The sequence below is a fragment of the Theropithecus gelada genome, chromosome 4 (assembly GCF_003255815.1).
Source record: "Theropithecus gelada isolate Dixy chromosome 4, Tgel_1.0, whole genome shotgun sequence".
Classification (NCBI taxonomy): domain Eukaryota; kingdom Metazoa; phylum Chordata; class Mammalia; order Primates; family Cercopithecidae; genus Theropithecus; species Theropithecus gelada.
In genome coordinates, this window is record NC_037671.1 from 93,742,993 (window position 1) to 93,763,912 (window position 20,920).

Genomic DNA, 20,920 nt, shown 5'->3' on the forward strand with positions numbered 1-20,920 from the left:
GTTTTTTATATTTATACTGAAGAATCAATACCAAGAACACAGAAACATCACTCTACTTTAACAGCAATGCTATTTGCATTGATTCACACTAGATTTAAAGTATTCAAAGATTTTTAAAAATAAGTTGTTTTTGATGCTCCTATATCTGCTTGAAGAAACATTTTGTAGCACATTAGTCAGAGTATCATTGCCATTCTATTCATACTGTGTTCATTCAAGACTTTTTTTTCCAAAGTACTGAAAATCCTGCAATATTATTTCTCAAAACCAGGAGTATGGGGGCAACAGCTGGCCTGGTCAAGCTTCTTGGCCTAGTTGTGAGCTGGAGTCTGAGATAGATTACTAGAAGAAAAGTTGACCTACTTTGAATCTTTAGATCGGAGGAGTTTGTTAAAGCAAAAATGATCCTGAAGGATGGTATTGATAATAAAGAGTAGTTAATTCCAGTTTCCACTTGTCAGTCACTAGGGAATATATAAACTATATTTGCCTCAAGGCATCAGCTTATCCTATAAAACCACTGCAGTGTAATTCCAAAATGTGTACTAAAATCAGCAACAAAACAAAATCAACCTTTTAAAAAAATATTTTCTTGTTTCAGTAACCTTTTTGGGGTTTGTTGGTTGAAAATATATATTGCTATGAGGAATTTAATATTGTAAAAGAAACACGAATTTAGACAAATGTACCCCATTATGTATATCCTATATCTTGAGACAAATATATCCCAATAACTCATAAGAAATACTTAAATAGCAATATAATATTGAAAATGTCTAACAATGGGTTTCAGAATATTTGGTATGTCATGAGGTCCTCAAGGACAGTGACTTTTCTTTTCATTTGTGTACCTCTAAAACTCTATGCAAAATCTCAGACAAATTCAATGTTCAGTGAACACTTATTTCTTTGAGTTAAACACTGGTTAAAAATCTTTTCAGGGGACATTTTATTTTCATTGTGACTCTGAGTCTGTCATTATAAATATGCAGTTTATTCACAATATTGTACCATAAAGGTCACAATGACAGGGCAGTGGAAAAAATATGAATATAGAAACTTGAAGATGAGTTGATTCATTTCACAAAGGTAAACAGCACATGCTGCATAACTGTCTGCTTTTAATTAGCTTGTCAAAAGATTTTGACAAAGACCTCCAGTGGATTACTGAACAAACCTGGATGCAGATTATTTCTATTGAATCATTTATTGTCTTTCATACTTTTAATAGAATAGATCTAATCATACTCATTCTATTCTCTTATCAATTTTACACTCTTCTTTTATTGCCTTTGTAACTATAAGGTTTGTAAAGATAATTTTGCCTCCTTCATGTTTGCTATAGCTGCTCTCAGCTTTAACAAATACTTTAGATCTATCCTGATATTTTTTATTACTATTACAGTTTAAGTTTTGAGATGAATGTGCAGAACGTGCAGGTTTGTTACATAGATATACATGTGCCATGGTGGTTTGCTGCACCCATCAACCCATCATCCACGTTAGGTATTTCTCCTAATGCTATCCCTCTCGTTGCCCCCCACTCCCTGACAGGCCTCGTGTGTGATGTTCCCCTCACTGTGCCCATATGTTCTCATTGTTCAACTCCCACTTATGAGTGAGAACATGTAGTGTTTGATTTTCTGTTCCTGTGTTAGTTTGCTGAGAATGATGGTTTCCAGCTTTACCCATGTCCCTGCACAGGATATTAATTCATTCTTTTTTATGGCTGCATAGTATTCCATGATGTATATGTACCACATCTTCTTTATCCAGTCTAACGTTGATGGGCACTTGGGTTGATTCCAAGTCTTTGCTATTGTGAATAGTGCTTCAATAAACGTGTGCATGTGTCTTTATAGTAGAATGACTTATAATCCTTTCAGTATATACCCAGTAATGGGATTGCTGGGTCAAATGGTATTTCTACTTCTAGATCCTTGAGGAATCCCAACACTGTCTTCCACAATAACTGAACTAATTTACACTTCCACCAACAGTGTAAAAGTGTTCCTATTTCTCCACATCCTTGCCAGCATCTGTTTTTTCCTGACTTTTTAATGATCACCATTTGAAGTGGTGTGAGATGTAGTTTTGTGGTTTTCATTTTCATTTCTCTAATGATCAGTGATGATGAACTTTTTTCATATGTTTGTTGGCCACATAAATGCCTTCTTTTGAAAAATGTCTGTTCATATCCTTTGCCTACTTTTTGATGAGTTTTTTTTTTTTTCTTGTAAATTTAAGTTCCTCATAGATTTGGATATTACCCCTTTGTCAGATGGATAGATTGCAAAATTTTTCTCCCATTCTGTAGGTTGCCTGTTCACTCTGATGATAGTTTCTTTTGCTGTGCAGAAGCTCTTTAGTTTAATTAGATTCCATTTGTCAATTTTGGCTTTTGTTGCCATTGCTTTTGGTATTTTAGTCATGAAATCTTTGCCCATGCCTATGTCCTGAATGGTATTGCCTAGGCTTTCTTCTAGGGTTTTTATGGTTTTAGGTCTTAACCTTAAGTATTTAATCCATCTTGAGTTGAGTTAGTTTTTGTATCAGATGTAAGGAAGGCATCCAGTTTCAGTGTTGTCCATATGGCTAGCCAGTTTTCCCAATACCATTTATTAAACAGGGAATCCTTTCCCCATTGCTTGTTTTTGTCAGGTTTGTCAAAGATCAGAAGGCTGTAGATGTGTGGTGTTATTTCTGAGGCCTCTGTTCTGTTCCATTAGTCTATATATTTGTTTTGGTAACAGTACCATGCTGTTTTGGTTACTGTAGCCTTGTAGTATAGTTTGAAGTCAGGTAGCATGATGCCTCCAGCTTTGTTCTTTTTGCTTAGGATAGTCTGGGCTATACGGGCTCCTTCTGGGTTCCATACGAAATTTAAAGTAGATTTTTTCTAATTCTGTGAAAAAAATATTGAATCTATAAATTACTTCAAACAGTATGGCCATTTTGACAATATTGATTCTTCTTATCTATGAGCATGGAATGTTTTTCCATTTGTTTGTGTCCTCTGTTTTTTTCCTTGAGCAGTGGTTTGTAGTTCTCCTTGAAGCGGTCCTTCACATCTTTTATAATTGTATTCCTAGATATTTTATTCTCTTTGTAGCAGTTATGAATGGGAGTTTGCTCATGATTTGGTTGTTTGTCTATTTTTGGTGTATAGGAATGCTTATGATTTTTGCACATTGATTTTGTGTCCTGAGACTTTGCTGAAGCTGCTTACCAGGTTAAGGAGATTTGAGACTGAGACAATGGGGTTTTCTAACTATACAATCTATCATCTGCAACAGAGACAGTTTGACTTCCTCTCTTCTTATTTGAATATCCTTTATTTATTTCTCTTGCTTGATTGTCCTGGCAAGAACTTCCAATGCTATGTTCCAAGAGGAGTGGTGAGAGAGGGCATACTTGTCTTGTGCTGGTTTTCAAAGGGAATGCTTCCAGCTTTTGCCCATTCAGTATGATATTGCCTGTGGGGGGTTGCCATAAATAGACCTTATTATTTTGAGACACGTTCCGTCAATACCTAGTTTGTTGAGAGTTTTTAGCATCAAGGGGTGTTGAATTTTGTTGAAGGCCTTTTCTGCATCTTTTGAGATAATCATGTGGTTTTTGTCATTGGTACTATTTATGTGATGGATTACGTTTATTGATTTGCATATGTTGAACCAGCTTTGCATTCCAGGGATGAAGCCAATGTGATCGTGGTAGATAAGCTTTTAAATGTGCTGCTGGATTTGGTTTGTCAGTATTTTATTGAGGATTTTTGCACTGAAGTTCATTAAGGATATTGGCCTGAAATTTTGTTGTTGTTGTGTCTCTGCCAGGTTTTGGTATCAGGATGATGCTGGCATCATAAAATTAGTAAGGGAGGAGTCTATCTTTTTCTATTGTTTGGAATAGTTTCAGAAGGAATGGTACCAGGTCCTTTTTGTGCCTCTGGTAAAATTCGGTTGTTAATCCTAATTTAATCTGGTCCTGGGCTTTTGGTTGGTAGGCTATTAATTACTGCCTCAATTTCAGAACTTGTTATTGGTCTATTCAGGGATTCAACATCTTCCTGGTTTAGTCTTGGAAGGGTGTATGTGTCCAGGAATTTATTCATTCCTTCTAGATTTTCTAGTTTATTTGCATAGAAGTATTTATGGTATTCTCTGATGGTAGTTTGTATTTCTGTGGGATCAGTGGTGATCTCCCCTTTATCATTTTTTATTATGACTATTTGATTCTAATCTCTTTTTTATTAGTCTGGCTAGCATTCTATCTATTTTGTGAATCTGTTCAAAAAGTCAGCTCCTGGATTCATTGATTTTTTGAAGGGTGTGTGTGTGTGTGTGTGTGTGTGTGTTTGTGTGTGTCTCTATCTCCTTCAGTTTTGCTCTGATCTTAGTTATTTCTTATCTTTGGCTAGCTTTTGAATTTGTTTGCTCTTGCTTCTCTAGTTCGTTTAATTGTTATGTTAGGGTGTCAATTTTAGATCTTTTCCGCTTTCTCCTGTGGGCATTTAGTGTTATAAATTTCCTTCTAAACACTGCTTTTGCTTTGTCCCAGAGATTATTATATGTTGTGTCTTTATTCTCCTTGGTTTCAAATAACTTACTTATTTGTGCCTTAATTTCATTATTAACCCAGTAGTCATTCAGGAACAGGTTGTTCATTTTCCATGTAGTTGTGTGGTTTTGAATTTCTTAGTCCTGAGTTCTAATTTGATTGCACTGTGGTCTGAGAGACCATTTGTTAAGATTTCCGTTCTTTTGCATTTGCTGAGGAGTTTTTTACTTCCAATTATGTGGTCGATTTTAGAATAAATGCTATGTGATGCTGAGAAGAATGTTGATTTGAGGTTGAGAGTTTTGTAGATGTCTATTAGGTCCACTTGGTCCATGGTTAAGTTCAAGTCCTAAATATCCCTGTTAATTTTCTGTCTGGTGATCTAATATTGACAGTGGGGTGTTAAAGTCTCCCACTATTTTTGTGTGGTAGTCTAAGTCTCTTTGTAGGTATCTAAGAACTTGCTTTATGAATCTGGGTGCTCCTGTATTGGGTGCATATATATTTAGGACAGTTAGCTCTTCTTGTTGCATTGATCCTTTTACCATTATTTAATGTCCTTATTTGTCTTTTTTGACCTTTGTTGCTTTAAAGTCTGTTTTATCAGAGACAGGGATTGCAAACCCTGCCTTTTTGGCTTTCCATTTGCTTGGTAGATCTTCCTCCATCCCTTTATTTTGAGCATTTGTATGTCTTTGGTGTGAGATAGGTCTCCTGATTGCAGTATGGTCATGGGTCTTGACTCTTTATCCAATTTTCCAGTCTGTGTCTTTTAATTGGGGCATTTAGCCTGTTTACATTTAAGGTAAATATTGTTATGTGTGAGCTTGATCCTGTCAATACGATGCTAGCTGGTTATTTTGCCCATTGGTTGATGCAGTTTCTTCGCAGTATCAATGGTCATGACATTTCAGATTGTTTTTACAGTGGCTGATACCAATTTTTCCTTTCCATATTTAGTGCTTCCTTCAGGAGCTCTTGTAAGGCAGGCCTGGTGGTGACAAAAATCTCTCAGCATTTGCTTGTCTGTAAAGGATTTTATTTCTCCTTCATTTATAAAGCTTAGTTTGGCTAAATATGAAATCCTGGGTTGAAAATTCATTTTCTTTAAGAATGTTGAATATTAGCCCCCACTCTCTTGCATTGGGGTAGAATATGCTCTTTTAGCTTGGAAGAGATGTTATTACCCACCTTCTGAAGCCTACTTCTGTCAATTCATCAGTCTCATGCTCCATCAAGTTTTGTTCGCTTGCTGGCGAGGAGTTGTGATACTTTGGAGCCGAAGAGGCATTCTGGTTTTTGGAATTTTCAGTCTTTTTGCACCATTTTTTCCTCATCTTTCCTCAACTTACCTACCTTTGGTGTTTGCTGTTGGTGATCTTCAGATGGAGTTTTTGCGTGGTCATCCTTTCTGTTGATATTGATGCTATTGCTTTCTGTCTGTTAGTTTTCCTTCTAACAGTCAGGCCCCTCTACTGCAGATTTGCTGGAGTTTGATGGGGGTCCACTCCAGACCCTGCTTGCCTGGGTATCAACAGTGGAGGCTGCAGAACAGCAAAGATTGCTGCCTTCTCCTTCCTCTGGAAGCTTCGTCCCAGAGGGGCACCTGCCAGATGCCAGCTGGAGCTCTCCTATATGAGGTGTCTGTGGATCCCTGCTGGGAAGTGTCGTCTCCCTCTCAGGAGGCACAGGGGTCAGGGACCCACTTCAGGAGGCAGTCTGTGCCTTAGCAGAGCTTAAGCACTGCGCTGGGAGATTTACTGCTCTCTTCAGAGCTGGCAAGCAGGAATGTGTATGTCTTTTGAAGCTGTGCCCACAGCCGCCCCATTCCACAATGTACTCTGTCCCAGGGAGATGGGAGTTGTATCTATGAGCTCCTGACGGGGGCTGCTGCCTTTCTTTCAGAGATGCCCTGCCCAGAGAGGAGGAATCTATAGAGGCAGTCTGGCTACAGAGACTTTACTGAGCTGTGGTGAACCCTGCCCAGTTTGAATTTCCTGGTTGTTTTACTTACACTGTGAGGGGAAAACTATGTACTCAAGCCTCAGTAATGGCGGATGTCCCTCCCTCCACCAAGCTGGAGTGCCCCAGGTGGACTTCAGACTGCTGTGCTGGAAGTGAGAATTTCAAGCCAGTGGATCTTAGCTTGCTGGGCTCCGTGGGGATGGGATCCGCTGAGCAAGACCCCTTGGTTCCCTGGCCTCTGTCCCCTTTCCCCAGGATTGAATGGTTCTGTTTTGCTTGGGTTCCAGGTGCTACTGGATTATGAAATAAAACTCCTACAACTAGCTAGTTGTCTGACGAAACAGCCTCCCAGTTTTGTGCTTGAAACTCAAGGCCTTTGTGGTGTAGGTACCCGAGGGAATCTCCTGACCCATGGGTTGCAAAGATCATGGGAAAAGTGTAGTATCTGGGCCAGATAGCACCATCCCTCACAGCAGGGTCCCTCAAGGCTTCCTTTGGCTAGGGGAAGGATTTTCCGAACCCCTTGGCTTCCCAGGTGAGGCAATGCCCCACTCTGCTTCTACTCATCCTCCCTAGGCTGCACCCACTGTCTAACCAGTCCCAGTGAGATGAGCAGGATACCTTAGTTGGAAATGCAGAAATGTTTTGCATCAGTCTAGCCTTGTGCATTTGGCCATCTTGCCTTGAGCCCTATCCTGATATTTTTATTCGGGTCTAAGTATGATGTTTCCAGTAGTGTTTAAACTTTTAGTTCTTGCTCTTCATTTTTAATAAACAGCTTTTTATCACACTCATTTTCTTTTTCCATTTGCTATTATAAAATATAAAAGTATGGCCATTTAAAAAATATATATTCAGAAAAATTATGCCTTTTTAGAATGTCTGATTTCTTTGATCTTCTATTTCTCATAAATCTTTTCCATACCCCTCTTCCTCATTACAAATAAGAATGAAATATTTCTGAAATTAGCAAGTTATCTACAGAATGAGATGATCTGATACAAATCAATTTTCATCTTCACAGTATTAAATGAATTAATTCACCAAAGTAGCTTGCAAGATAATGAAAGCAAAATGCAAGCAAAGAAATTGAATGACCTTTAACAAGCCTCAAATAGAATTAAATGTCAAAGTCCTGAAAGGAAGTTTCCTTGTTTATTTCCAGCAGCTACATGTTTTAGCCCAGTCACAGGATGATGGAGAGTTGCTAGATGGTTCTTATAATTCAAATTTTATTTCTGGTAAAGCTTTACTATTCCTAGCAGGATCATACTGTATTTTTTATTCGAAGGATTTCTATCACTAAAACCCCTCAAAAGTTGTGGGGGTTTTTTTGTTTTTGTTTTCTGAGAGAGAAACTGTTTTCCTAGATATTGCTTTTATTTGATATCTATAAAAAGAAAACACAGGTTTAAGTTAAAGTTGGGAACGACATGGGCTCCATGTGTTTTCCAACTGTAAGAAAAGGATCCTTTTCTAATCACAAGTCAAACATAGTAGATAAACTATTAAAATGCAGGCAAATCAACAGTAATTGTCCACATCGAGATGAGGTTCCTTAAAGATTAAAATTGTTATGAATAAGAGAATGAAGAAAAACCAGAAACAGAAGTATCAACAGGAAAAGTAGATATTATGTGATGAGAAAAATGAAGATGGATTCTAACAAAATTTTTAATACTCTTCCAATATACTATATTTATTACATGCTTATAATATGCAAAGTTACTTGTAACTCCATGGATTGATTTATTCTACATTTGGAATTGTATATATCACATTTAACTCGTGTTCATTTTCAATTATAAAGAAGTAAAGCAAAGAAACTTAAGCTAGGGCTTTACAAAATCATGCCAATGTAAAATAAAGGGCTCACATACTGTTCAATTGAATATATAGAAACATAACAACTTCCTCAAAGTACCATAGATCACACAAAAAGAGAGTTGAACTAGTGTCTTTATCCTCAATTCAGAGCACTAGCTAGGCATTATGTATAAACGTGGAAGAACCACCTGTTTTCCACTATAAAAGAGGATAAGAGAAGCATAGAAATTTAGGCTTTGAGTCACTAGATATCAAGAACAAAATATTGTGACTATCAACGCAGGAACAGTGCATTTAGTTTTTGCCAGGATGTAAAGCATATCTCTTTAGACCTATATATTAGAAGTGAAAAATTATGTCATTGATGATAAACACAAAAATTATAATGCATAGGCAGATAATTTAGTTTTATCTTAGGTAACTGTTGTGGTTTGAATGAGTGCCCCAAAATTTATGTGTTGTAAGTTTAATTTCCAATGCAACAATGTTGGTAGGTGGGGCCTAATAAGAGGTGATTAGATCAAGAGTGCTCTGCCCTTATGAATGAATTAATGCTGTTACTGCAGGAGTAGGTTAGTCTTAAAAATGAGTTCAGTCCTCTCTTGTTTCCTCTTGCTCTTGCCCTCTCTTGCCTTTCTACCTTTTGTCATGAGGTGATGCATTACAAAGGCCCTCACCAGATACCAGTGTCATGCACTTAGACTTCCTAGCCTCCAGAACTGTGAGTCAAATAAATTTCTGGGTTTTCTTTTTAATAAATTAATCAGACTGTGGTATTCCATTATAGCAGCGTAAAGGGTCTAGGTTCTACTTTAGCCACAGAAATTTAGAAATTCAATCATTTCATTATATTCAAAGTGTATTAGGTTGGACGATATGTAGTTTAAACCCCATAAGAAATAATTTTAGATTTACAATATGGATATATGTAAGCAAATGCATATGGTCTTTTGTTTATTGCAGTAATTTTCTAGTTTAGATTACTACCTAAACTCACTCTGTTAGATCTCCCTATTAAAAAAAGGACAAAATATATTAAATATTTACTATGTAAAAATCACTATGCAAGCATGTAAGAAATACAGAGATATGTGTGACACAGACCTCTCCCCTTTAAGAATAGTAAAAAGTTATCAATAGCAGATGCACACAAAAAGCAATTATAAGAAGAAATAATGTACAAATCATATCTATATGTTAATTTAGAATTGTATTCATATATTAATATCTACTGATCACCTGCTTTTTTACATTGTGTAAGAATCCAACAGTCAACAATACCACTAAAGTTTTTGCCCTTGTAGTCTTTATAGATTTTGGAGTAATAAGACAGATAAGTACAAAGTAATAGGATAAATAATATTATAACAGTGGACTTAGAGATATAACTTTCTCTTGTCATGATTCAAGTCTGAATTTATTTTGCGTATTGCATGTTAGTTATTATAAGCAAGTTAGTATGAAAAGAAAGCAGTCCAGGGAGGCAATTAGCATAAGCATAGTCCCTCCTCTGGAAGTCATACCATTGAAGATTTACTATCTTTCTGACTTGAATGTAAGCCAATTGAGTGTCATATTTGAAAAGATGTATTGTTTTAAACCTTTTTATTGTAAATGCTACCTCAGTCAGAACCAGAAGTACTGTATACCACTACTTGGACATAGTAGGTGGTCAATAAATTTCTATCAATTTATTAATGTATATTCTCACCTATATATCTATTCTTAAATCTTTGCTTGCATCTTCAGGTAGAAATGATTTCTAAATGCAGATTTGCATTAGTGAAATATTCATGAATCTGACTTTTGATTTATATGAGCTTCAACTTCCATATCAACACAATGAAACATAGTAGCCCTGTACACCTTTTGCTTTACCTACAGTGCCAAATATAATTTGATGACACTCCCATATTTTAAAAGGTGATGGAAATGTTTAAGAAGAATATAGTCTTCAGCCTGAACTTTGACTTTTGCATTATCATTTTGACAGATTTAGTAAAATTTATTACTTGATAGATTTTTCAATTGTTCTAGTTCTAACGTTTATATATCAGGATCAATTATAATTAAAAATATACATATTGTCAAGAAATGCCTTAGAATCTGAAAGTATTTGAGAGAAAAATATCTTGTGTAGACAAATTTGAAACAAATCCTTTCACATGTTAGCACTCTTTCTACTTCTAAAATTGTACCTTTTCTATCCAAAGCTGATTTTTGGAGATAGGACAATGCATTGTGTAATTCTCAGGGCTGACAGCAAATAGAACTTTTCTTTACTAAACTCAGTAATTTAGGGAGCAGGCATCTAATCTGGATATTACATTTTTGTGTGAAGGTGTCTTTTACCCATCTCATGCACTAGGCGTTTAGTGTAACAGATGTTATTTGCAGACACTGCCTCACCACAAATAACTGTTTCAATTAGGTCAGGACCCTTTGCTTTCAACTTGTAGTCAGTGTTCTAACTAAATGGCATCTGTGCTTACATCCAGTTTCAGGGGAAAACACACGCACGTGCACACACACACACACACACAAAGGAAAAAGTCTCAACTGTTCTACAAACCACATCTCCAATCCATACATCATTATTTGTGTGGAGAAAGTTTTGGTCAGAATGAAGCAAAGTAAATTGAAGATGAGAAAATTTCCCATGTTTTCTAGTCAGCAATCAAAATGTGTTGTTCTCTGCTGTATATCTGCTTGCATCCATCCTACATATTTTATTTATTTTCTTTTTTATTTCTAAATAACTACACCTACATTTAAATTTACAGATTTGCAGCATGCTGCCTCTGGAGACGTTTAAAATACAAGCAAATAATTTAAAATATAAGAAAATAAACAGTCTTACAAAAATGCTATAAAAATCACAATGAAGCCCAATTTTCTTTCTATAGCAAGGAAAGGGAGAAAAAGACTCCTGAAGCTGAAGAAATCGACTAAACCCTTGACCATTTAGAAGTAAAGTTGTGGCCTCATGAAACTCGCTGTATTATAGAGAAAAAAAATAGCTGTGTGGCCAGATAAAATGGAGAAAGACATGGTTTAGTCATGATACCAAACCTGTTAGTACAGCACATAATAAACATTCCTATTATTATTATTTTATTATTACTGCCATCATTAAAATTATTTTAATTGTTAACATGATTCATTTAAATCCCTGTATAAGTTAATTATCTTTGAAGAAGCCACACATGTTTCTTGAATTCATGTCCTATAATAATTAGGAACTAATATTTCATAATTGAATCATAATGGAAAAAACAAAACAATTGACCAAAAATCATACATCTTCTTGTTCCAAGGAGGCATACTATTCAAACTCATATATAACTATGAATATTTGACCTCTGGATGTTTTCTGGAGGAAGAGAATTTTAGAAGAATTGCCCAGGTAAATTTATTGTAAGGTAGAATAGAAGAGAGAAAATAAAAATACCAAACATAACTTGAGGACTATAATAGTTTGGCATGCAGTAAGTATGTCAGTTATTATTTCCATGATTATTATTTTAACATCTAATCTTATTCATTAAATTTCTTGAATAGTTTAATAATTTTTCCAGCAATTTTTATCACTTATAACCCATTACATATAATAATTTTAAAACAATCTTGCCATAGTTTAATAAAAACAAATTCAAACTCACAAATGATTATGAATATTAGACCTCGGGATGTTTCTATAGAAAGGACATTTTACAAAGAGAATTTGCTTCGGTTAATTTATTATACTGTGAGCAGGAAAGTTGAACAGAAATTTAAGCATGAAACGACTTCTCCCATGATTGTATTCTTAAGGATGTATTATTTGAATTTAAATTGAATTGGGGTAAACAACCACACTTAGCTACAAAGGTTTTTCTTTATAACTAAAATTAGATTTCTTTATAAAAAATAAGCCCTAATCAACAAATGTTTAGATAAATTTATCAAACTAAATATTTCTTCTTTTTGTCCAAGAAGTGGAAAATAAATAGGTTAGAAGACTCCTAGAACTCTTGTCTCCAGTTAAAAGTACTAAAATTCTTATTAGATTTTATGTTATTTTTCCTTTTATAGTTACTCTAGAAATGAATTATTAAATATCACTACTGTTTGTATTACGTCTTGATTTGAATAGCAATGGCCAAGTATGATCTTCTTGATGCTTTGTCTGTAATTATATTTTCTTATGTAAGAGAAAAGTGCAAATAAAGGACAAAAGAAACTTCACTGTGGTTTAAATGTTTCAAATGTCAGAACCATGAAGACGCCAATTATCAGCAGAATTTCAAGCTTTTCTAGCTCCAGTATAAACAAGCACCCTAGAAACTAGTGAATAGAGAAAAATTATAAAAACTAGACAATTTTTACCAGTAATTTGGAAAACAAAGTTTTATGCTAATCACAGTAGGTATTTATTTTAAATTATTCTAGGTAATCCACTGTTATTAACTGCAGGAAACTAGTTTTCAGTAATTAATATAGCTTTAAACATTTTCTGGAACTCCTTCTTAAGGAGCTCTTTCTAAAACTATCACACATTCAAATTTCTAATTTAAATAGTTTTTTGAGTTAACTCAAAGGAAACTTTCAGGGCAAGTAAGAGGAAAATATGGCATTAAGAATGAAATACCATCATTTAAGTACATGTGCACATGTGTGTATTCTATATATGTGCACACATTCTGATTCTGAGTGTTAACAATGTGTTGATGTGTTGACCATTTATTTTATTTTATTAGAGAATTTATCTGATTTCAAAGGAACTAGTGTTTTAGAAAGAAGTGATTAACAAGACAAGGGTCAGAAAATATGCCTCATAATATGCACAGTTTCAGTGCTGGTTTTGTCTTCTCCAAGCCTAGTGGTCTAAAAAGAGTGCGTACAGGGAATCTAGTACGTATTTACTCAAAGACTGATTCATAGATCAGCAGCGTAGTATAAACTATAACGCAGAACCGCAGACCCTCCTCCGAAACTACTGACTCAAAATCAGCTTTCTAAAAGATCCCACGTGAACCGTATGCATGCTTTGGTGTTTCCACCAATTTAGTTGAAACAATAGCTCAAAAAGTAAGGGGCTACAAGAGATAAGGTTGAAAATCAGGAGAAGGTCATGGAAGGTCTTATGTGGCGTGTATAAAGATGCAAATATGAGAAATCCCAACTCATTGGACTTTCACAATGTTAATTTTGCAAAGTCAAGGTGGCATACAAGGATGATAACTTCAGGAAATCAGTTAAGATTCATTGAAATTATGTTGGCTTATTTTTCAAGGTCACACATAGTAAAACGGGTAGAGACGTTCCAGGCATTGCATCAAGATGTATCATACCTTCCCATTAATCTTTCCTAGGAGTGAGAAATTTTTCCAAGAAACTCTTCAAAAGACACCCAGAGTTTCTCATTTGCCAGAACTGGGTCACATGCCTATCCATAACATAACTAGTAGCAATGGAAAAAGAGATTACTGTGATTGGTTTAGATAATCATAAACCAATCAGCATCAGCCTCAGAAACTCAACTAGGGTTTCTTCCCCTGAGTCATACAGAGTTATTTTGAAAACTTGAAAAATAGGTGTTTTGTTGGGATAGAAGAAGGCAAGATAAAGGTGCTAGGCACAACAGAGATATGATTAAGTCTGTTTATAAACAATAGGGTGGAACATATACAGTGAGTGCAAGACAGAGAAAATAATATCAAGACGCTTGTTTAAGTTAGAAAAGTCTATGAGTTCAATCCAAGGTGGTTGTGCAAATCCAGAAAAGGGGATAAATTTGAGGCATGCAATATTGGGAAGTAGATTCAAAAGGATCTAGTAACCTAGTGATTGAGTGGATATGAAAAGTGAGATGATGAGAAGGGGACCTAAGAGGATTCATATTATTCTGGGTTACACAGTTTGACTATTTCCTCAAGTGCAGATATTACGACAATTTTGTTTACTGGACTATACTGAATGTCTGGCACAGTGAAATATATACTCTAATTGATCAATAAATAATTATTAAAGTAACAAATAAATGTGGCATTAGCTGAAATCATTATTCAGATGGAGTAGAAGATCTGAGGATGAAGTGATATGCCTGTGAATCTGTGTTGTTTTGATGAATCAGAATCTGTGTGAATCTGATGTTGTTCAGTACACAATTAAACATTCAGGTCTTGGCCGGGTGCACTGGCTCACACTTGTCTCAGCACTTTGGGAAGCTGAAGCAAGCAAATCACTTGAGGTCAGCAGTTTGAGACCAATTTGACCAACATGGTGAAACTCCATCTCTACTAAAAACATAAAATTAACCTGGCACAGTGTTGGGAGCCTGTAATCCCAGCTACTCAGGAGGCTGAGGCACGAGAATTGCTTGAACCCTGGAGGCAGAGGTTGCAGTGAATTGAAATTACAGTACTATGCTCAAGTCTGAACGACAAAGCAAGACTCTATCTCTAAGTAAATAAATAAATAAAAATAAAAATACAGGTCTTTACCATAGTCACCCTAGTGTGCCATAGAACATGAGAATTTATTCCTCTTATCTAATTGTAACTTTGTAGCTATTGAACAACCTCTCTTTATCTTCCATTCTCCCTTTCCCTCCCCAGTCTCTGATAACCACTCTTTGATTCTTTGCTTAACAGTAAAGTATTCTATATTACAAAATATCTAGAAGACATGCTTTCGAATAGCCTCACTGCAAATACATTGTAAATGCATCAGTTGATGAGTATGTTAACTCTCCTTATTTGATTATTATACAACAATTATATGTATTGAAACATCAAATTATATCCCTTAAATATGTACAATTACAATGTGTCAACTAAACCAAAACCAGGTAATGGGGGAGATGTTTAACCTGAAGACAAAATATATGCCTAGATAAGGTCGAGCTCTTTCTTCTTTACATCCTCTGTCTTTTACTGTATCTTTCTTTCTATCCTAGTCTTTCTGATAGACATACTTTTCTACTCTACTGACAGTGGAAGTCAGGATATTTCAGGTTTGCTTAGGGTAAAAATCAGTCTCTGAATTTGATGATCCCAGACTCACAAACTTTGCATACTTTTTCAAGATAACCATGTTGTCTCCTGTGAGAATAAGATAATAAGTCAGGCATGTTCCCAGAAATAAGACTCATTTCTGAATCATATTATAGGATGACCTAACACCATATTTTCTTAGAATTCTGAATTTTTTATATTGTTTCTTATTTCTGGAATGATCTTACTGCATTTGTCTTCCTACTTAATTTCTAATCAACCTTGAAGTTTTCAAATGTGTCATCTCAATTTCATGTGGAAACTTTTATTATGTATATTAATCCTGTGTATTACGTATTATGTAACTCCATATTGTGCTAGGTACTAGAATTTAAAAATAAGATGTAATCTTTGTGTCCCAAAAATTTACCGTATTTGTTAGTATGGATAACAAAGAATCTTAATACAAGGAACATGGACAGAATCATAGATATGCATTAGATTTTATAAGAGCCAAATGACTGCTACTCAGACTTTGCAGGGGGAACTAAATAAGGTAAAAAAATTTCTTAAATAAAGTGACTTAAAATGGGATACAATTCTAAGAAAACGTGAGGATTGGGGCAATCAAGGAAATTGCAAATGCAAGCACGTGATGAAAACACATGTGCAGGGTAAGGGTATGAAGATTGAGGGTATGTTATGGAACCTCAGGCATGTTACTTTTCTGTATTTAAACATGACGGTTAATACAAAGGTTTGACAGAAGCTGGAAGTGGAGGTAAGCATAGTCCAGTTTCTTAAGGACATGGCATGCCAAGTCAGTTAGCTTGGAATTTATCATGTAGGTAATGATAATTTTTTTTTCAATCTTCCATTTTCCTTCCTATTCCATCAAGTTGATATCCAAACCCTTCTGATATATTTTCTAAAATGCCACATGTGTAACACTGTTAGAACACTAAGTTTTGTGTTCATTTCTCCCTGCCATGTGTGGATGTTTTGTCTGAATCATTTCACTTTATTTGTATAACATAGTGCCTACACATAACAGAACTTTGAGAAATGTTTTAGTGTACCTTTCTCAGTGTATTAATAAGTGTACTTCCATAGAACTACATTTTAATGCTTAATATCTGCTTGCCACATTACCAGATTGTTAGGCTGTTAGAGACAAGACTTGTGATTTGTAGTAATAGGATTATTTGTTCAATGATTATGTGTATATATATACACACACATACACATATACACACACATGTATTCCTCAATAAGTTTATAGCATGAATTAAAGACAAATGGTGCAGGGAACCAATTCGGCCTTTTTAAAAGTTTTATTATACCAACAGAAAAGCTTAATTTCCAATATTTTATATACTTATGGTGTAATTAGCTATATTTTTTTCTGACTTGGAATAAAAGATAAAATAATGCAATAGCACCTTGATATCAGCTTTATTAACATTTTTATGTACATTTTAAAGATCTTCCTCATACTCTAAGGGAATTAAAGTAAAAATAAATGACCACTATCACTTGCTTGAGTAATTTTGATATCATTTAATAGCCCATCTGCATAGATTTATGTTACAGAATCTATTGACCTAATACAGACATTAGGTTAACCTTCAGGTAGACTTGATAGAAAGGGCCATTAAGCATGCATGGATGATTAAAACAGGTATACAAGCAAAGTTTATAAACCAGCACGAATCAGAAGTGCTCAACCTATTAAACAGATCTCTTTCACCATCCCATCCAGCTAGCAAATACTTAATAAATTATAATATGTGTTTTAAAATATTTTACTCAATAATTTTGCAGTACATTGCACAGGCAATAGCCCTGTCAGACTATTTAAAGACTCCTGGAAAGTGTTAATCGACAGGAATCTATGCAGTTGGGAGTTTAGTCTTGAATATTGCATGGACTAGTTCTTGACCTAGCAGTATATAACCTAGAAAAAGTAAAATATCAAATTATCTTAAAACCTATTAGATGTGGGAAGGATTTGACAGTAGAGTTTAACATATCAAAAAAAAAAAAACAACAAAACACTGTAAAGTTATATTCTGCTTTCATCTATATTATATAAAACTCACAAACAATAGTTTAATGGGAAAAGTAATTGTATTTTAGGCAAAGACAGTCTTTGGTTTGAATCCCTGTTCAGTGGTTTATTATTTGGATAATGTTAGGTATATAATTTAACATCCTTGTGTCTTTTCTTCAAGTTTAGTTAATAATATTTATCTTGAAGTATTGTTGTAAGAGTTTAAAATAGTAAATAAAAGATAAGAGAGAGGCAAAAATAGGTGCAGTGCCAAGAGTATGCATGTGACCAATGATAGATTTGTAATTATATATGAACTTAGTGCCTTGGTTAACTTGGGTAGGATTTATTTTTTGAGGAGGAACCATTAGCAGCCTATATGGAGTTCCTGGTTCTCACCACAGCTCTGTTTCCAACTAGCTGCGATTCCTTAAGAAAGTCATCTACTTTCTCCATAACTTTGGTTGCTATGCTGGAATACTGTAAGAAGAAAAATGAGAGAAAATATATAGTTTGCTGAAAATGATTTACTAGGTTTTTGTTGTTTAACTGCTCAATAATAACAACAGAACACACTTACTTGGCACTTAGGTGTGAGGCGCTGTTCTAAGTACTCTACATATGATTGATGAATTTAATCCTCAAAAAGCTTACATGAGGAAAGTACTGTGAATATCCACATCTTAGATTTGTAGAAACAATTTACATGAAGCTAAGTAAATGTCCATTGTCACAAAGTTAGTGCTGGAACCAGCATTCCAATTCCAACTCCAAAGTCCATGTCTTAACCAATTGCACTGCACTGCCTTTTAAGTGTGCTTTGTTTCCGCAATGAATTTTAAGTCTTTGTGTACTTTTTAGTATAAATTCCCAAACTGAGGATTATGATTCCTGTCAGTAAATTTGTGTTTAAATTTTTTTACTCACATTGCATTTTAGAAGTCTTACTAAGGTAATTTCGATACTGATATTATTCACTCTATTTGTCAAAATATGAAACGAACAATGCTAGATTAAATTTCAAAATGAATGTATAATTTAAGAATTATACATACACTTTTAAATCCAATTTCCAGTAAACTTTAAATTTTTAAAATCATAAAAGTATGGATTCTTAACAGTTAACACAAAGTCATTTACAGGATTGGCAAAGGTTTCATTGACAGAACAGATATCATTCTACATTTGCAAAATGCCTTTTTTTTTTTCATACAACAATTAGATATCTAACTCTAGTGCTTGTCTTCTGCCTGGCAGTAAATAGTTTAATTACTGATAAACCATAAAACAATGGAGTCTTATTTTGGCAATTTTACTCACAAAAATTCTGTATCATCTCAGTGAACAACATTGCAACACACATCTTATATGAGAATCAAAATGTATTAGTAAATTAAAAGATAAAAATACGTATTTTAAAAACACCAAATATAATGAATGATAATGAAAGTAGGTTACGATAGAATTGTAATAAACCACCATTTTAAGTACCTATTATCCTTTGTATTCTTTAATTTGTGCTTCTTCTCCTATAAATATCCACATGGATAAAACAAAAGATACTAAATACAATTAACCTAGAAAAGAACATGTGACCTAACAGGAACAATTATCCTTATCTCCTCATCCATTTTTTTTATTTTTTAAATTTTTTTTGCAATTTTTTTATTTCCATAGGTTATTGGGGAACAGGTGATGTTTGGTTACATGAGTAAGTTCTTTAGTGGTGATTTGCGAGATTTTGGTGCACCCATCACCTGAGTAGTATACACAGTACTCGATTTGTAGTCTTTTATCCCTCACCCCCTTCCTACCCTTTCCCAAGTCCCCAAAGTCCATTGTGTCATTCTTATGCCTTTGCATCCTCATAGCTTAGCGCTCACTTATGAGTGAAAACATACAATGTTTGGTTTTTCATTCCTGAGTTACTTCACTTAGAATAATAGTCTCCAATCTGATCTAAGTTGCTGCAAATGCCATTAATTCATTCCTTCTTTATGGCTGTTTTTACTGTCCAGTATCTTCATCAGTACTTAATATTAAGCATTCATTTTTTGCTACTCTGGTGTGTATAAAATGGCATGTCATTGTGCTTTTAATTTGTGTCTCCCTGGTTGCTAAAGAGGTTAAACACCTATTCATATGTATATGAATTATTTGTATTTTCTAGTCTGTTAGGATTTTTTGAAATATTTCCAGTTAGAAACATTTCTTGGTTTCAAGTGTTTCAAATATTTTTCTTGGTCTTTTCTTAATATAAATAACTATCAATGTGGAGATACTTAGTTTATGTCGTCCCTTGAGTTCTGCCTGTGTTTTACTAACGTATTTTTCACTTCTTTTACATGTTCAGATTATTCAAATATAAGCTTGTTAGTAAACTGTCTTAAAAGGTGGTCAATAATTAGACTCAAAACTTTATTTATACTTAAATCTTTATTTTGAAATCAGAGAGGACTACAATCTTGTGAAAGCTACCCCTAGGTTAGGCTGTGTCCACACCATTCCAAACTGATAATTATCTCATATATGCTAACTCAGTGTAAAATATTCATAATTGTCACTTCAAATTTTATGAATTGAGAAGCTGTCAAGTTGGAAGTGTTGTTTATAGAAATGAGGAGTTTGTAGTAGAAACGGCTTTTTGTATTTTGGTGCAGAGAATATCAGGTTTGCTTTGGATGTGTTGAATAAGCTATGTGTATTAAACATCCAAGAAGTCCATATCATTTCCAGAGGCGATTTAATGAATTTGCTAGGAGTATGTATAAGGAAGATAATGTCATTGAAGTCTTAGCTCTTGGTCCTTTATTTCAGAATCCAACAAAGGAGAATTAGAATGAATGGACATTAAGTAGGAGAGAATAAGCCAAATAAGATTTGAACTGAAGCTCAGCCACTGGATTTGTCAATGTGAGTGGTACCTGTATTCTTGACAAGACCTGCTTTGTGGAGAAGTATGTGGAAGGTAACATAGGGGTGGATTTAGTAGAAAATAGGAATAATAAAGGGAGAGAGAGAACTAGTATAGGCCTGTTTCTCAAGAAGATTTCTTATACGTTGGGGAACAAATGGGTCAGTAGCGAAACCAGAAGCTTGATCAATGGCAAATACATTGAGATAGGAGCTATGTCAGTATGTTCCTTTGCTGAAAATGAATCAGGGGTGATCAATGACATAGGAGAGGGGAAAACCCGGAGAGTCAGAATTAATCTATTAGTCTATATTAGTCTAATGAATATTTATCTAAGAACCTCAGCAGATCTTAGGAACACATGAGTTGAATAAAAGGAAAAATAAAATTAAATTAACTTTCATTTTTGCCATATTTGTATATTTCCAAATAAATTTTGCAGATGCTAAACAAAGTGCCATATATATAAGCCACCAAATTGAAAAATGTTTTACAAACTAACTTTTTAATAATTTTAAGTTACATGTATTCTACTGGGATGAGATTTTAACCTCTAATTTATCCACAAGGGGGTAAACATTGATTCTTTTGGGGGAGTTGAGAAATGATAGATAATAATTTGTTGTT